The following is a 15,051-nucleotide window of genomic DNA, read 5'->3' on the forward strand; positions in this document are numbered from 1 at the left end:
CCTGCACGGCAATAAACGACGGAAGAATACCGAAAATTAAAAAGAACGAGGAGTGCAACACGAGGACTTCCCAGGAGGTCACCCATCCTAGTACTACTCTCGCCCAAGCACGCTTAACTGCGGAGTTCTGATGGGATCCGGTGCTTTAGTGCTGGTATGATCGCACCCGTCACTTCTTGCGCAAATTATGTATCCGACCCTTCCTTTCCCGTGCGTTGCTCGACGTGTCACACGCGAGCCCCCGTCCAAAGGATTACGCAATACGCCAAGAAGAGGGGGTTCATCGATTTCTCAACCCGTCATCGATTAATCGCCGCGAACGGTAATCGGCGAGCAAACGATTAAGTATGCAGTAATTGCGACGGACGGATACCAAAAACTAAAAAGAACGTGAGGTGCTGCGAACGGCAATCAACGAACAAGCCCAAGTGCCTGCACGGCAATAAACGACGGAAGAATACCGAAAATTAAAAAGAACGAGGAGTGCAACACGAGGACTTCCCAGGAGGTCACCCATCCTAGTACTACTCTCGCCCAAGCACGCTTAACTGCGGAGTTCTGATGGGATCCGGTGCTTTAGTGCTGGTATGATCGCACCCGTCACTTCTTGCGCAAATTATGTATCCGACCCTTCCTTTCCCGTGCGTTGCTCGACGTGTCACACGCGAGCCCCCGTCCAAAGGATTACGCAATACGCCAAGAAGAGGGGGTTCATCGATTTCTCAACCCGTCATCGATTAATCGCCGCGAACGGTAATCGGCGAGCAAACGATTAAGTATGCAGTAATTGCGACGGACGGATACCAAAAACTAAAAAGAACGTGAGGTGCTGCGAACGGCAATCAACGAACAAGCCCAAGTGCCTGCACGGCAATAAACGACGGAAGAATACCGAAAATTAAAAAGAACGAGGAGTGCAACACGAGGACTTCCCAGGAGGTCACCCATCCTAGTACTACTCTCGCCCAAGCACACTTAACTGCGGAGTTCTGATGGGATCCGGTGCTTTAGTGCTGGTATGATCGCACCCGTCACTTCTTGCGCAAATTATGTATCCGACCCTTCCTTTCCCGTGCGTTGCTCGACGTGTCACACGCGAGCCCCCGTCCAAAGGATTACGCAATACGCCAAGAAGAGGGGGTTCATCGATTTCTCAACCCGTCATCGATTAATCGCCGCGAACGGTAATCGGCGAGCAAACGATTAAGTATGCAGTAATTGCGACGGACGGATACCAAAAACTAAAAAGAACGTGAGGTGCTGCGAACGGCAATCAACGAACAAGCCCAAGTGCCTGCACGGCAATAAACGACGGAAGAATACCGAAAATTAAAAAGAACGAGGAGTGCAACACGAGGACTTCCCAGGAGGTCACCCATCCTAGTACTACTCTCGCCCAAGCACGCTTAACTGCGGAGTTCTGATGGGATCCGGTGCTTTAGTGCTGGTATGATCGCACCCGTCACTTCTTGCGCAAATTATGTATCCGACCCTTCCTTTCCCGTGCGTTGCTCGACGTGTCACACGCGAGCCCCCGTCCAAAGGATTACGCAATACGCCAAGAAGAGGGGGTTCATCGATTTCTCAACCCGTCATCGATTAATCGCCGCGAACGGTAATCGGCGAGCAAACGATTAAGTATGCAGTAATTGCGACGGACGGATACCAAAAACTAAAAAGAACGTGAGGTGCTGCGAACGGCAATCAACGAACAAGCCCAAGTGCCTGCACGGCAATAAACGACGGAAGAATACCGAAAATTAAAAAGAACGTGGAGTGCAACACGAGGACTTCCCAGGAGGTCACCCATCCTAGTACTACTCTCGCCCAAGCACGCTTAACTGCGGAGTTCTGATGGGATCCGGTGCTTTAGTGCTGGTATGATCGCACCCGTCACTTCTTGCGCAAATTATGTATCCGACCCTTCCTTTCCCGTGCGTTGCTCGACGTGTCACACGCGAGCCCCCGTCCAAAGGATTACGCAATACGCCAAGAAGAGGGGGTTCATCGATTTCTCAACCCGTCATCGATTAATCGCCGCGAACGGTAATCGGCGAGCAAACGATTAAGTATGCAGTAATTGCGACGGACGGATACCAAAAACTAAAAAGAACGTGAGGTGCTGCGAACGGCAATCAACGAACAAGCCCAAGTGCCTGCACGGCAATAAACGACGGAAGAATACCGAAAATTAAAAAGAACGAGGAGTGCAACACGAGGACTTCCCAGGAGGTCACCCATCCTAGTACTACTCTCGCCCAAGCACGCTTAACTGCGGAGTTCTGATGGGATCCGGTGCTTTAGTGCTGGTATGATCGCACCCGTCACTTCTTGCGCAAATTATGTATCCGACCCTTCCTTTCCCGTGCGTTGCTCGACGTGTCACACGCGAGCCCCCGTCCAAAAGATTACGCAATACGCCAAGAAGAGGGGGTTCATCGATTTCTCAACCCGTCATCGATTAATCGCCGCGAACGGTAATCGGCGAGCAAACGATTAAGTATGCAGTAATTGCGACGGACGGATACCAAAAACTAAAAAGAACGTGAGGTGCTGCGAACGGCAATCAACGAACAAGCCCAAGTGCCTGCACGGCAATAAACGACGGAAGAATACCGAAAATTAAAAAGAACGAGGAGTGCAACACGAGGACTTCCCAGGAGGTCACCCATCCTAGTACTACTCTCGCCCAAGCACGCTTAACTGCGGAGTTCTGATGGGATCCGGTGCTTTAGTGCTGGTATGATCGCACCCGTCACTTCTTGCGCAAATTATGTATCCGACCCTTCCTTTCCCGTGCGTTGCTCGACGTGTCACACGCGAGCCCCCGTCCAAAAGATTACGCAATACGCCAAGAAGAGGGGGTTCATCGATTTCTCAACCCGTCATCGATTAATCGCCGCGAACGGTAATCGGCGAGCAAACGATTAAGTATGCAGTAATTGCGACGGACGGATACCAAAAACTAAAAAGAACGTGAGGTGCTGCGAACGGCAATCAACGAACAAGCCCAAGTGCCTGCACGGCAATAAACGACGGAAGAATACCGAAAATTAAAAAGAACGAGGAGTGCAACACGAGGACTTCCCAGGAGGTCACCCATCCTAGTACTACTCTCGCCCAAGCACGCTTAACTGCGGAGTTCTGATGGGATCCGGTGCTTTAGTGCTGGTATGATCGCACCCGTCACTTCTTGCGCAAATTATGTATCCGACCCTTCCTTTCCCGTGCGTTGCTCGACGTGTCACACGCGAGCCCCCGTCCAAAGGATTACGCAATACGCCAAGAAGAGGGGGTTCATCGATTTCTCAACCCGTCATCGATTAATCGCCGCGAACGGTAATCGGCGAGCAAACGATTAAGTATGCAGTAATTGCGACGGACGGATACCAAAAACTAAAAAGAACGTGAGGTGCTGCGAACGGCAATCAACGAACAAGCCCAAGTGCCTGCACGGCAATAAACGACGGAAGAATACCGAAAATTAAAAAGAACGTGGAGTGCAACACGAGGACTTCCCAGGAGGTCACCCATCCTAGTACTACTCTCGCCCAAGCACGCTTAACTGCGGAGTTCTGATGGGATCCGGTGCTTTAGTGCTGGTATGATCGCACCCGTCACTTCTTGCGCAAATTATGTATCCGACCCTTCCTTTCCCGTGCGTTGCTCGACGTGTCACACGCGAGCCCCCGTCCAAAGGATTACGCAATACGCCAAGAAGAGGGGGTTCATCGATTTCTCAACCCGTCATCGATTAATCGCCGCGAACGGTAATCGGCGACCAAACGATTAAGTATGCAGTAATTGCGACGGACGGATACCAAAAACTAAAAAGAACGTGAGGTGCTGCGAACGGCAATCAACGAACAAGCCCAAGTGCCTGCACGGCAATAAACGACGGAAGAATACCGAAAATTAAAAAGAACGAGGAGTGCAAAACGAGGACTTCCCAGGAGGTCACCCATCCTAGTACTACTCTCGCCCAAGCACGCTTAACTGCGGAGTTCTGATGGGATCCGGTGCTTTAGTGCTGGTATGATCGCACCCGTCACTTCTTGCGCAAATTATGTATCCGACCCTTCCTTTCCCGTGCGTTGCTCGACGTGTCACACGCGAGCCCCCGTCCAAAAGATTACGCAATACGCCAAGAAGAGGGGGTTCATCGATTTCTCAACCCGTCATCGATTAATCGCCGCGAACGGTAATCGGCGAGCAACGATTAAGTATGCAGTAATTGCGACGGACGGATACCAAAAACTAAAAAGAACGTGAGGTGCTGCGAACGGCAATCAACGAACAAGCCCAAGTGCCTGCACGGCAATAAACGACGGAAGAATACCGAAAATTAAAAAGAACGAGGAGTGCAACACGAGGACTTCCCAGGAGGTCACCCATCCTAGTACTACTCTCGCCCAAGCACGCTTAACTGCGGAGTTCTGATGGGATCCGGTGCTTTAGTGCTGGTATGATCGCACCCGTCACTTCTTGCGCAAATTATGTATCCGACCCTTCCTTTCCCGTGCGTTGCTCGACGTGTCACACGCGAGCCCCCGTCCAAAAGATTACGCAATACGCCAAGAAGAGGGGGTTCATCGATTTCTCAACCCGTCATCGATTAATCGCCGCGAACGGTAATCGGCGAGCAAACGATTAAGTATGCAGTAATTGCGACGGACGGATACCAAAAACTAAAAAGAACGTGAGGTGCTGCGAACGGCAATCAACGAACAAGCCCAAGTGCCTGCACGGCAATAAACGACGGAAGAATACCGAAAATTAAAAAGAACGAGGAGTGCAACACGAGGACTTCCCAGGAGGTCACCCATCCTAGTACTACTCTCGCCCAAGCACGCTTAACTGCGGAGTTCTGATGGGATCCGGTGCTTTAGTGCTGGTATGATCGCACCCGTCACTTCTTGCGCAAATTATGTATCCGACCCTTCCTTTCCCGTGCGTTGCTCGACGTGTCACACGCGAGCCCCCGTCCAAAGGATTACGCAATACGCCAAGAAGAGGGGGTTCATCGATTTCTCAACCCGTCATCGATTAATCGCCGCGAACGGTAATCGGCGAGCAAACGATTAAGTATGCAGTAATTGCGACGGACGGATACCAAAAACTAAAAAGAACGTGAGGTGCTGCGAACGGCAATCAACGAACAAGCCCAAGTGCCTGCACGGCAATAAACGACGGAAGAATACCGAAAATTAAAAAGAACGAGGAGTGCAACACGAGGACTTCCCAGGAGGTCACCCATCCTAGTACTACTCTCGCCCAAGCACGCTTAACTGCGGAGTTCTGATGGGATCCGGTGCTTTAGTGCTGGTATGATCGCACCCGTCACTTCTTGCGCAAATTATGTATCCGACCCTTCCTTTCCCGTGCGTTGCTCGACGTGTCACACGCGAGCCCCCGTCCAAAGGATTACGCAATACGCCAAGAAGAGGGGGTTCATCGATTTCTCAACCCGTCATCGATTAATCGCCGCGAACGGTAATCGGCGAGCAAACGATTAAGTATGCAGTAATTGCGACGGACGGATACCAAAAACTAAAAAGAACGTGAGGTGCTGCGAACGGCAATCAACGAACAAGCCCAAGTGCCTGCACGGCAATAAACGACGGAAGAATACCGAAAATTAAAAAGAACGAGGAGTGCAACACGAGGACTTCCCAGGAGGTCACCCATCCTAGTACTACTCTCGCCCAAGCACGCTTAACTGCGGAGTTCTGATGGGATCCGGTGCTTTAGTGCTGGTATGATCGCACCCGTCACTTCTTGCGCAAATTATGTATCCGACCCTTCCTTTCCCGTGCGTTGCTCGACGTGTCACACGCGAGCCCCCGTCCAAAGGATTACGCAATACGCCAAGAAGAGGGGGTTCATCGATTTCTCAACCCGTCATCGATTAATCGCCGCGAACGGTAATCGGCGAGCAAACGATTAAGTATGCAGTAATTGCGACGGACGGATACCAAAAACTAAAAAGAACGTGAGGTGCTGCGAACGGCAATCAACGAACAAGCCCAAGTGCCTGCACGGCAATAAACGACGGAAGAATACCGAAAATTAAAAAGAACGAGGAGTGCAACACGAGGACTTCCCAGGAGGTCACCCATCCTAGTACTACTCTCGCCCAAGCACGCTTAACTCTGCGGAGTTCTGATGGGATCCGGTGCTTTAGTGCTGGTATGATCGCACCCGTCACTTCTTGCGCAAATTATGTATCCGACCCTTCCTTTCCCGTGCGTTGCTCGACGTGTCACACGCGAGCCCCCGTCCAAAGGATTACGCAATACGCCAAGAAGAGGGGGTTCATCGATTTCTCAACCCGTCATCGATTAATCGCCGCGAACGGTAATCGGCGAGCAAACGATTAAGTATGCAGTAATTGCGACGGACGGATACCAAAAACTAAAAAGAACGTGAGGTGCTGCGAACGGCAATCAACGAACAAGCCCAAGTGCCTGCACGGCAATAAACGACGGAAGAATACCGAAAATTAAAAAGAACGAGGAGTGCAACACGAGGACTTCCCAGGAGGTCACCCATCCTAGTACTACTCTCGCCCAAGCACACTTAACTGCGGAGTTCTGATGGGATCCGGTGCTTTAGTGCTGGTATGATCGCACCCGTCACTTCTTGCGCAAATTATGTATCCGACCCTTCCTTTCCCGTGCGTTGCTCGACGTGTCACACGCGAGCCCCCGTCCAAAGGATTACGCAATACGCCAAGAAGAGGGGGTTCATCGATTTCTCAACCCGTCATCGATTAATCGCCGCGAACGGTAATCGGCGAGCAAACGATTAAGTATGCAGTAATTGCGACGGACGGATACCAAAAACTAAAAAGAACGTGAGGTGCTGCGAACGGCAATCAACGAACAAGCCCAAGTGCCTGCACGGCAATAAACGACGGAAGACCGAAAATTAAAAAGAACGAGGAGTGCAACACGAGGACTTCCCAGGAGGTCACCCATCCTAGTACTACTCTCGCCCAAGCACGCTTAACTGCGGAGTTCTGATGGGATCCGGTGCTTTAGTGCTGGTATGATCGCACCCGTCACTTCTTGCGCAAATTATGTATCCGACCCTTCCTTTCCCGTGCGTTGCTCGACGTGTCACACGCGAGCCCCCGTCCAAAGGATTACGCAATACGCCAAGAAGAGGGGGTTCATCGATTTCTCAACCCGTCATCGATTAATCGCCGCGAACGGTAATCGGCGAGCAAACGATTAAGTATGCAGTAATTGCGACGGACGGATACCAAAAACTAAAAAGAACGTGAGGTGCTGCGAACGGCAATCAACGAACAAGCCCAAGTGCCTGCACGGCAATAAACGACGGAAGAATACCGAAAATTAAAAAGAACGTGGAGTGCAACACGAGGACTTCCCAGGAGGTCACCCATCCTAGTACTACTCTCGCCCAAGCACGCTTAACTGCGGAGTTCTGATGGGATCCGGTGCTTTAGTGCTGGTATGATCGCACCCGTCACTTCTTGCGCAAATTATGTATCCGACCCTTCCTTTCCCGTGCGTTGCTCGACGTGTCACACGCGAGCCCCCGTCCAAAGGATTACGCAATACGCCAAGAAGAGGGGGTTCATCGATTTCTCAACCCGTCATCGATTAATCGCCGCGAACGGTAATCGGCGAGCAAACGATTAAGTATGCAGTAATTGCGACGGACGGATACCAAAAACTAAAAAGAACGTGAGGTGCTGCGAACGGCAATCAACGAACAAGCCCAAGTGCCTGCACGGCAATAAACGACGGAAGAATACCGAAAATTAAAAAGAACGAAGAGTGCAACACGAGGACTTCCCAGGAGGTCACCCATCCTAGTACTACTCTCGCCCAAGCACGCTTAACTGCGGAGTTCTGATGGGATCCGGTGCTTTAGTGCTGGTATGATCGCACCCGTCACTTCTTGCGCAAATTATGTATCCGACCCCTTCCTTTCCCGTGCGTTGCTCGACGTGTCACACGCGAGCCCCCGTCCAAAAGATTACGCAATACGCCAAGAAGAGGGGGTTCATCGATTTCTCAACCCGTCATCGATTAATCGCCGCGAACGGTAATCGGCGAGCAAACGATTAAGTATGCAGTAATTGCGACGGACGGATACCAAAAACTAAAAAGAACGTGAGGTGCTGCGAACGGCAATCAACGAACAAGCCCAAGTGCCTGCACGGCAATAAACGACGGAAGAATACCGAAAATTAAAAAGAACGAGGAGTGCAACACGAGGACTTCCCAGGAGGTCACCCATCCTAGTACTACTCTCGCCCAAGCACGCTTAACTGCGGAGTTCTGATGGGATCCGGTGCTTTAGTGCTGGTATGATCGCACCCGTCACTTCTTGCGCAAATTATGTATCCGACCCTTCCTTTCCCGTGCGTTGCTCGACGTGTCACACGCGAGCCCCCGTCCAAAAGATTACGCAATACGCCAAGAAGAGGGGGTTCATCGATTTCTCAACCCGTCATCGATTAATCGCCGCGAACGGTAATCGGCGAGCAAACGATTAAGTATGCAGTAATTGCGACGGACGGATACCAAAAACTAAAAAGAACGTGAGGTGCTGCGAACGGCAATCAACGAACAAGCCCAAGTGCCTGCACGGCAATAAACGACGGAAGAATACCGAAAATTAAAAAGAACGAGGAGTGCAACACGAGGACTTCCCAGGAGGTCACCCATCCTAGTACTACTCTCGCCCAAGCACGCTTAACTGCGGAGTTCTGATGGGATCCGGTGCTTTAGTGCTGGTATGATCGCACCCGTCACTTCTTGCGCAAATTATGTATCCGACCCTTCCTTTCCCGTGCGTTGCTCGACGTGTCACACGCGAGCCCCCGTCCAAAGGATTACGCAATACGCCAAGAAGAGGGGGTTCATCGATTTCTCAACCCGTCATCGATTAATCGCCGCGAACGGTAATCGGCGAGCAAACGATTAAGTATGCAGTAATTGCGACGGACGGATACCAAAAACTAAAAAGAACGTGAGGTGCTGCGAACGGCAATCAACGAACAAGCCCAAGTGCCTGCACGGCAATAAACGACGGAAGAATACCGAAAATTAAAAAGAACGTGGAGTGCAACACGAGGACTTCCCAGGAGGTCACCCATCCTAGTACTACTCTCGCCCAAGCACGCTTAACTGCGGAGTTCTGATGGGATCCGGTGCTTTAGTGCTGGTATGATCGCACCCGTCACTTCTTGCGCAAATTATGTATCCGACCCTTCCTTTCCCGTGCGTTGCTCGACGTGTCACACGCGAGCCCCCGTCCAAAGGATTACGCAATACGCCAAGAAGAGGGGGTTCATCGATTTCTCAACCCGTCATCGATTAATCGCCGCGAACGGTAATCGGCGACCAAACGATTAAGTATGCAGTAATTGCGACGGACGGATACCAAAAACTAAAAAGAACGTGAGGTGCTGCGAACGGCAATCAACGAACAAGCCCAAGTGCCTGCACGGCAATAAACGACGGAAGAATACCGAAAATTAAAAAGAACGAGGAGTGCAACACGAGGACTTCCCAGGAGGTCACCCATCCTAGTACTACTCTCGCCCAAGCACGCTTAACTGCGGAGTTCTGATGGGATCCGGTGCTTTAGTGCTGGTATGATCGCACCCGTCACTTCTTGCGCAAATTATGTATCCGACCCTTCCTTTCCCGTGCGTTGCTCGACGTGTCACACGCGAGCCCCCGTCCAAAAGATTACGCAATACGCCAAGAAGAGGGGGTTCATCGATTTCTCAACCCGTCATCGATTAATCGCCGCGAACGGTAATCGGCGAGCAACGATTAAGTATGCAGTAATTGCGACGGACGGATACCAAAAACTAAAAAGAACGTGAGGTGCTGCGAACGGCAATCAACGAACAAGCCCAAGTGCCTGCACGGCAATAAACGACGGAAGAATACCGAAAATTAAAAAGAACGAGGAGTGCAACACGAGGACTTCCCAGGAGGTCACCCATCCTAGTACTACTCTCGCCCAAGCACGCTTAACTGCGGAGTTCTGATGGGATCCGGTGCTTTAGTGCTGGTATGATCGCACCCGTCACTTCTTGCGCAAATTATGTATCCGACCCTTCCTTTCCCGTGCGTTGCTCGACGTGTCACACGCGAGCCCCCGTCCAAAAGATTACGCAATACGCCAAGAAGAGGGGGTTCATCGATTTCTCAACCCGTCATCGATTAATCGCCGCGAACGGTAATCGGCGAGCAAACGATTAAGTATGCAGTAATTGCGACGGACGGATACCAAAAACTAAAAAGAACGTGAGGTGCTGCGAACGGCAATCAACGAACAAGCCCAAGTGCCTGCACGGCAATAAACGACGGAAGAATACCGAAAATTAAAAAGAACGAGGAGTGCAACACGAGGACTTCCCAGGAGGTCACCCATCCTAGTACTACTCTCGCCCAAGCACGCTTAACTGCGGAGTTCTGATGGGATCCGGTGCTTTAGTGCTGGTATGATCGCACCCGTCACTTCTTGCGCAAATTATGTATCCGACCCTTCCTTTCCCGTGCGTTGCTCGACGTGTCACACGCGAGCCCCCGTCCAAAAGATTACGCAATACGCCAAGAAGAGGGGGTTCATCGATTTCTCAACCCGTCATCGATTAATCGCCGCGAACGGTAATCGGCGAGCAAACGATTAAGTATGCAGTAATTGCGACGGACGGATACCAAAAACTAAAAAGAACGTGAGGTGCTGCGAACGGCAATCAACGAACAAGCCCAAGTGCCTGCACGGCAATAAACGACGGAAGAATACCGAAAATTAAAAAGAACGAGGAGTGCAACACGAGGACTTCCCAGGAGGTCACCCATCCTAGTACTACTCTCGCCCAAGCACGCTTAACTGCGGAGTTCTGATGGGATCCGGTGCTTTAGTGCTGGTATGATCGCACCCGTCACTTCTTGCGCAAATTATGTATCCGACCCTTCCTTTCCCGTGCGTTGCTCGACGTGTCACACGCGAGCCCCCGTCCAAAAGATTACGCAATACGCCAAGAAGAGGGGGTTCATCGATTTCTCAACCCGTCATCGATTAATCGCCGCGAACGGTAATCGGCGAGCAAACGATTAAGTATGCAGTAATTGCGACGGACGGATACCAAAAACTAAAAAGAACGTGAGGTGCTGCGAACGGCAATCAACGAACAAGCCCAAGTGCCTGCACGGCAATAAACGACGGAAGAATACCGAAAATTAAAAAGAACGAGGAGTGCAACACGAGGACTTCCCAGGAGGTCACCCATCCTAGTACTACTCTCGCCCAAGCACGCTTAACTGCGGAGTTCTGATGGGATCCGGTGCTTTAGTGCTGGTATGATCGCACCCGTCACTTCTTGCGCAAATTATGTATCCGACCCTTCCTTTCCCGTGCGTTGCTCGACGTGTCACACGCGAGCCCCCGTCCAAAGGATTACGCAATACGCCAAGAAGAGGGGGTTCATCGATTTCTCAACCCGTCATCGATTAATCGCCGCGAACGGTAATCGGCGAGCAAACGATTAAGTATGCAGTAATTGCGACGGACGGATACCAAAAACTAAAAAGAACGTGAGGTGCTGCGAACGGCAATCAACGAACAAGCCCAAGTGCCTGCACGGCAATAAACGACGGAAGAATATCGAAAATTAAAAAGAACGAGGAGTGCAACACGAGGACTTCCCAGGAGGTCACCCATCCTGGTACTACTCTCGCCCAAGCACGCTTAACTGCGGAGTTCTGATGGGATCCGGTGCTTTAGTGCTGGTATGATCGCACCCGTCACTTCTTGCGCAAATTATGTATCCGACCCTTCCTTTCCCGTGCGTTGCTCGACGTGTCACACGCGAGCCCCCGTCCAAAGGATTACGCAATACGCCAAGAAGAGGGGGTTCATCGATTTCTCAACCCGTCATCGATTAATCGCCGCGAACGGTAATCGGCGAGCAAACGATTAAGTATGCAGTAATTGCGACGGACGGATACCAAAAACTAAAAAGAACGTGAGGTGCTGCGAACGGCAATCAACGAACAAGCCCAAGTGCCTGCACGGCAATAAACGACGGAAGAATACCGAAAATTAAAAAGAACGAGGAGTGCAACACGAGGACTTCCCAGGAGGTCACCCATCCTGGTACTACTCTCGCCCAAGCACGCTTAACTGCGGAGTTCTGATGGGATCCGGTGCTTTAGTGCTGGTATGATCGCACCCGTCACTTCTTGCGCAAATTATGTATCCGACCCTTCCTTTCCCGTGCGTTGCTCGACGTGTCACACGCGAGCCCCCGTCCAAAGGATTACGCAATACGCCAAGAAGAGGGGGTTCATCGATTTCTCAACCCGTCATCGATTAATCGCCGCGAACGGTAATCGGCGAGCAAACGATTAAGTATGCAGTAATTGCGACGGACGGATACCAAAAACTAAAAAGAACGTGAGGTGCTGCGAACGGCAATCAACGAACAAGCCCAAGTGCCTGCACGGCAATAAACGACGGAAGAATACCGAAAATTAAAAAGAACGAGGAGTGCAACACGAGGACTTCCCAGGAGGTCACCCATCCTGGTACTACTCTCGCCCAAGCACGCTTAACTGCGGAGTTCTGATGGGATCCGGTGCTTTAGTGCTGGTATGATCGCACCCGTCACTTCTTGCGCAAATTATGTATCCGACCCTTCCTTTCCCGTGCGTTGCTCGACGTGTCACACGCGAGCCCCCGTCCAAAGGATTACGCAATACGCCAAGAAGAGGGGGTTCATCGATTTCTCAACCCGTCATCGATTAATCGCCGCGAACGGTAATCGGCGAGCAAACGATTAAGTATGCAGTAATTGCGACGGACGGATACCAAAAACTAAAAAGAACGTGAGGTGCTGCGAACGGCAATCAACGAACAAGCCCAAGTGCCTGCACGGCAATAAACGACGGAAGAATACCGAAAATTAAAAAGAACGAGGAGTGCAACACGAGGACTTCCCAGGAGGTCACCCATCCTAGTACTACTCTCGCCCAAGCACGCTTAACTGCGGAGTTCTGATGGGATCCGGTGCTTTAGTGCTGGTATGATCGCACCCGTCACTTCTTGCGCAAATTATGTATCCGACCCTTCCTTTCCCGTGCGTTGCTCGACGTGTCACACGCGAGCCCCCGTCCAAAGGATTACGCAATACGCCAAGAAGAGGGGGTTCATCGATTTCTCAACCCGTCATCGATTAATCGCCGCGAACGGTAATCGGCGAGCAAACGATTAAGTATGCAGTAATTGCGACGGACGGATACCAAAAACTAAAAAGAACGTGAGGTGCTGCGAACGGCAATCAACGAACAAGCCCAAGTGCCTGCACGGCAATAAACGACGGAAGAATACCGAAAATTAAAAAGAACGAGGAGTGCAACACGAGGACTTCCCAGGAGGTCACCCATCCTAGTACTACTCTCGCCCAAGCACGCTTAACTGCGGAGTTCTGATGGGATCCGGTGCTTTAGTGCTGGTATGATCGCACCCGTCACTTCTTGCGCAAATTATGTATCCGACCCTTCCTTTCCCGTGCGTTGCTCGACGTGTCACACGCGAGCCCCCGTCCAAAGGATTACGCAATACGCCAAGAAGAGGGGGTTCATCGATTTCTCAACCCGTCATCGATTAATCGCCGCGAACGGTAATCGGCGAGCAAACGATTAAGTATGCAGTAATTGCGACGGACGGATACCAAAAACTAAAAAGAACGTGAGGTGCTGCGAACGGCAATCAACGAACAAGCCCAAGTGCCTGCACGGCAATAAACGACGGAAGAATACCGAAAATTAAAAAGAACGAGGAGTGCAACACGAGGACTTCCCAGGAGGTCACCCATCCTAGTACTACTCTCGCCCAAGCACGCTTAACTGCGGAGTTCTGATGGGATCCGGTGCTTTAGTGCTGGTATGATCGCACCCGTCACTTCTTGCGCAAATTATGTATCCGACCCTTCCTTTCCCGTGCGTTGCTCGAGGTGTCACACGCGAGCCCCCGTCCAAAAGATTACGCAATACGCCAGGAAGAGGGGGTTCATCGATTTCTCAACCCGTCATCGATTAATCGCCGCGAACGGTAATCGGCGAGCAAACGATTAAGTATGCAGTAATTGCGACGGACGGATACCAAAAACTAAAAAGAACGCGAGGTGCTGCGAACGGCAATCAACGAACAAGCCCAAGTGCCTGCACGGCAATAAACGACGGAAGAATACCGAAAATTAAAAAGAACGAGGAGTGCAACACGAGGACTTCCCAGGAGGTCACCCATCCTAGTACTACTCTCGCCCAAGCACGCTTAACTGCGGAGTTCTGATGGGATCCGGTGCTTTAGTGCTGGTATGATCGCACCCGTCACTTCTTGCGCAAATTATGTATCCGACCCTTCCTTTCCCGTGCGTTGCTCGAGGTGTCACACGCGAGCCCCCGTCCAAAAGATTACGCAATACGCCAGGAAGAGGGGGTTCATCGATTTCTCAACCCGTCATCGATTAATCGCCGCGAACGGTAATCGGCGAGCAAACGATTAAGTATGCAGTAATTGCGACGGACGGATACCAAAAACTAAAAAGAACGCGAGGTGCTGCGAACGGCAATCAACGAACAAGCCCAAGTGCCTGCACGGCAATAAACGACGGAAGAATACCGAAAATTAAAAAGAACGAGGAGTGCAACACGAGGACTTCCCAGGAGGTCACCCATCCTAGTACTACTCTCGCCCAAGCACGCTTAACTGCGGAGTTCTGATGGGATCCGGTGCTTTAGTGCTGGTATGATCGCACCCGTCACTTCTTGCGCAAATTATGTATCCGACCCTTCCTTTCCCGTGCGTTGCTCGACGTGTCACACGCGAGCCCCCGTCCAAAAGATTACGCAATACGCCAGGAAGAGGGGGTTCATCGATTTCTCAACCCGTCATCGATTAATCGCCGCGAACGGTAATCGGCGAGCAAACGATTAAGTATGCAGTAATTGCGACGGACGGATACCAAAAACTAAAAAGAACGTGAGGTGC

General features: G+C 51.2%; 35 non-coding genes across 35 annotated transcripts; all 35 read right to left on the reverse strand.

The window, feature by feature from the left end:
* Window positions 1–49: 49 nt before the first annotated feature.
* LOC149517218 (5S ribosomal RNA) lies at window positions 50–168 on the reverse strand. The gene has a single exon (XR_016344570.1). It is a non-coding gene; the product is annotated as a 5S ribosomal RNA (ribosomal RNA).
* Window positions 169–480: 312 nt separating this feature from the next.
* On the reverse strand, window positions 481–599 carry LOC149517219 (5S ribosomal RNA). The gene has a single exon (XR_016344571.1). It is a non-coding gene; the product is annotated as a 5S ribosomal RNA (ribosomal RNA).
* A 312-nt stretch (window positions 600–911) lies between these two features.
* Window positions 912–1,030, reverse strand: LOC149517220 (5S ribosomal RNA). Its single transcript, XR_016344836.1, has one exon. It is a non-coding gene; the product is annotated as a 5S ribosomal RNA (ribosomal RNA).
* A 312-nt stretch (window positions 1,031–1,342) lies between these two features.
* On the reverse strand, window positions 1,343–1,461 carry LOC149517221 (5S ribosomal RNA). The gene has a single exon (XR_016344572.1). It is a non-coding gene; the product is annotated as a 5S ribosomal RNA (ribosomal RNA).
* A 312-nt stretch (window positions 1,462–1,773) lies between these two features.
* Window positions 1,774–1,892, reverse strand: LOC149517222 (5S ribosomal RNA). Its single transcript, XR_016344573.1, has one exon. It is a non-coding gene; the product is annotated as a 5S ribosomal RNA (ribosomal RNA).
* A 312-nt stretch (window positions 1,893–2,204) lies between these two features.
* LOC149517223 (5S ribosomal RNA) lies at window positions 2,205–2,323 on the reverse strand. Its single transcript, XR_016344574.1, has one exon. It is a non-coding gene; the product is annotated as a 5S ribosomal RNA (ribosomal RNA).
* A 312-nt stretch (window positions 2,324–2,635) lies between these two features.
* Window positions 2,636–2,754, reverse strand: LOC149517224 (5S ribosomal RNA). The gene has a single exon (XR_016344575.1). It is a non-coding gene; the product is annotated as a 5S ribosomal RNA (ribosomal RNA).
* Window positions 2,755–3,066: 312 nt separating this feature from the next.
* On the reverse strand, window positions 3,067–3,185 carry LOC149517225 (5S ribosomal RNA). Its single transcript, XR_016344576.1, has one exon. It is a non-coding gene; the product is annotated as a 5S ribosomal RNA (ribosomal RNA).
* A 312-nt stretch (window positions 3,186–3,497) lies between these two features.
* Window positions 3,498–3,616, reverse strand: LOC149517226 (5S ribosomal RNA). Its single transcript, XR_016344577.1, has one exon. It is a non-coding gene; the product is annotated as a 5S ribosomal RNA (ribosomal RNA).
* A 312-nt stretch (window positions 3,617–3,928) lies between these two features.
* Window positions 3,929–4,047, reverse strand: LOC149517227 (5S ribosomal RNA). Its single transcript, XR_016344288.1, has one exon. It is a non-coding gene; the product is annotated as a 5S ribosomal RNA (ribosomal RNA).
* A 311-nt stretch (window positions 4,048–4,358) lies between these two features.
* Window positions 4,359–4,477, reverse strand: LOC149517228 (5S ribosomal RNA). The gene has a single exon (XR_016344579.1). It is a non-coding gene; the product is annotated as a 5S ribosomal RNA (ribosomal RNA).
* A 312-nt stretch (window positions 4,478–4,789) lies between these two features.
* On the reverse strand, window positions 4,790–4,908 carry LOC149517229 (5S ribosomal RNA). The gene has a single exon (XR_016344580.1). It is a non-coding gene; the product is annotated as a 5S ribosomal RNA (ribosomal RNA).
* A 312-nt stretch (window positions 4,909–5,220) lies between these two features.
* Window positions 5,221–5,339, reverse strand: LOC149517230 (5S ribosomal RNA). Its single transcript, XR_016344581.1, has one exon. It is a non-coding gene; the product is annotated as a 5S ribosomal RNA (ribosomal RNA).
* A 312-nt stretch (window positions 5,340–5,651) lies between these two features.
* Window positions 5,652–5,770, reverse strand: LOC149517231 (5S ribosomal RNA). Its single transcript, XR_016344582.1, has one exon. It is a non-coding gene; the product is annotated as a 5S ribosomal RNA (ribosomal RNA).
* Window positions 5,771–6,082: 312 nt separating this feature from the next.
* Window positions 6,083–6,203, reverse strand: LOC149517232 (5S ribosomal RNA). Its single transcript, XR_016344315.1, has one exon. It is a non-coding gene; the product is annotated as a 5S ribosomal RNA (ribosomal RNA).
* Window positions 6,204–6,515: 312 nt separating this feature from the next.
* Window positions 6,516–6,634, reverse strand: LOC149517233 (5S ribosomal RNA). Its single transcript, XR_016344838.1, has one exon. It is a non-coding gene; the product is annotated as a 5S ribosomal RNA (ribosomal RNA).
* A 309-nt stretch (window positions 6,635–6,943) lies between these two features.
* LOC149517234 (5S ribosomal RNA) lies at window positions 6,944–7,062 on the reverse strand. The gene has a single exon (XR_016344583.1). It is a non-coding gene; the product is annotated as a 5S ribosomal RNA (ribosomal RNA).
* A 312-nt stretch (window positions 7,063–7,374) lies between these two features.
* LOC149517235 (5S ribosomal RNA) lies at window positions 7,375–7,493 on the reverse strand. The gene has a single exon (XR_016344585.1). It is a non-coding gene; the product is annotated as a 5S ribosomal RNA (ribosomal RNA).
* A 312-nt stretch (window positions 7,494–7,805) lies between these two features.
* Window positions 7,806–7,924, reverse strand: LOC149517236 (5S ribosomal RNA). The gene has a single exon (XR_016344817.1). It is a non-coding gene; the product is annotated as a 5S ribosomal RNA (ribosomal RNA).
* A 313-nt stretch (window positions 7,925–8,237) lies between these two features.
* LOC149517237 (5S ribosomal RNA) lies at window positions 8,238–8,356 on the reverse strand. Its single transcript, XR_016344586.1, has one exon. It is a non-coding gene; the product is annotated as a 5S ribosomal RNA (ribosomal RNA).
* Window positions 8,357–8,668: 312 nt separating this feature from the next.
* LOC149517238 (5S ribosomal RNA) lies at window positions 8,669–8,787 on the reverse strand. The gene has a single exon (XR_016344587.1). It is a non-coding gene; the product is annotated as a 5S ribosomal RNA (ribosomal RNA).
* A 312-nt stretch (window positions 8,788–9,099) lies between these two features.
* LOC149517239 (5S ribosomal RNA) lies at window positions 9,100–9,218 on the reverse strand. Its single transcript, XR_016344588.1, has one exon. It is a non-coding gene; the product is annotated as a 5S ribosomal RNA (ribosomal RNA).
* Window positions 9,219–9,530: 312 nt separating this feature from the next.
* On the reverse strand, window positions 9,531–9,649 carry LOC149517240 (5S ribosomal RNA). The gene has a single exon (XR_016344589.1). It is a non-coding gene; the product is annotated as a 5S ribosomal RNA (ribosomal RNA).
* Window positions 9,650–9,960: 311 nt separating this feature from the next.
* Window positions 9,961–10,079, reverse strand: LOC149517241 (5S ribosomal RNA). Its single transcript, XR_016344591.1, has one exon. It is a non-coding gene; the product is annotated as a 5S ribosomal RNA (ribosomal RNA).
* Window positions 10,080–10,391: 312 nt separating this feature from the next.
* On the reverse strand, window positions 10,392–10,510 carry LOC149517242 (5S ribosomal RNA). The gene has a single exon (XR_016344592.1). It is a non-coding gene; the product is annotated as a 5S ribosomal RNA (ribosomal RNA).
* Window positions 10,511–10,822: 312 nt separating this feature from the next.
* On the reverse strand, window positions 10,823–10,941 carry LOC149517243 (5S ribosomal RNA). The gene has a single exon (XR_016344593.1). It is a non-coding gene; the product is annotated as a 5S ribosomal RNA (ribosomal RNA).
* A 312-nt stretch (window positions 10,942–11,253) lies between these two features.
* On the reverse strand, window positions 11,254–11,372 carry LOC149517244 (5S ribosomal RNA). The gene has a single exon (XR_016344594.1). It is a non-coding gene; the product is annotated as a 5S ribosomal RNA (ribosomal RNA).
* Window positions 11,373–11,684: 312 nt separating this feature from the next.
* Window positions 11,685–11,803, reverse strand: LOC149517245 (5S ribosomal RNA). The gene has a single exon (XR_016344821.1). It is a non-coding gene; the product is annotated as a 5S ribosomal RNA (ribosomal RNA).
* A 312-nt stretch (window positions 11,804–12,115) lies between these two features.
* LOC149517246 (5S ribosomal RNA) lies at window positions 12,116–12,234 on the reverse strand. The gene has a single exon (XR_016344822.1). It is a non-coding gene; the product is annotated as a 5S ribosomal RNA (ribosomal RNA).
* Window positions 12,235–12,546: 312 nt separating this feature from the next.
* LOC149517247 (5S ribosomal RNA) lies at window positions 12,547–12,665 on the reverse strand. The gene has a single exon (XR_016344823.1). It is a non-coding gene; the product is annotated as a 5S ribosomal RNA (ribosomal RNA).
* A 312-nt stretch (window positions 12,666–12,977) lies between these two features.
* LOC149517248 (5S ribosomal RNA) lies at window positions 12,978–13,096 on the reverse strand. Its single transcript, XR_016344595.1, has one exon. It is a non-coding gene; the product is annotated as a 5S ribosomal RNA (ribosomal RNA).
* Window positions 13,097–13,408: 312 nt separating this feature from the next.
* On the reverse strand, window positions 13,409–13,527 carry LOC149517249 (5S ribosomal RNA). Its single transcript, XR_016344596.1, has one exon. It is a non-coding gene; the product is annotated as a 5S ribosomal RNA (ribosomal RNA).
* A 312-nt stretch (window positions 13,528–13,839) lies between these two features.
* LOC149517250 (5S ribosomal RNA) lies at window positions 13,840–13,958 on the reverse strand. The gene has a single exon (XR_016344597.1). It is a non-coding gene; the product is annotated as a 5S ribosomal RNA (ribosomal RNA).
* A 312-nt stretch (window positions 13,959–14,270) lies between these two features.
* Window positions 14,271–14,389, reverse strand: LOC149517251 (5S ribosomal RNA). The gene has a single exon (XR_016344598.1). It is a non-coding gene; the product is annotated as a 5S ribosomal RNA (ribosomal RNA).
* Window positions 14,390–14,701: 312 nt separating this feature from the next.
* LOC149517252 (5S ribosomal RNA) lies at window positions 14,702–14,820 on the reverse strand. Its single transcript, XR_016344599.1, has one exon. It is a non-coding gene; the product is annotated as a 5S ribosomal RNA (ribosomal RNA).
* Window positions 14,821–15,051: the final 231 nt, after the last annotated feature.

The sequence above is a fragment of the Durio zibethinus genome, chromosome 8 (genome assembly GCF_047325235.1).
Source record: "Durio zibethinus cultivar Kanyao isolate XHJ-2024 chromosome 8, ASM4732523v1, whole genome shotgun sequence".
NCBI lineage: Eukaryota > Viridiplantae > Streptophyta > Magnoliopsida > Malvales > Malvaceae > Durio > Durio zibethinus.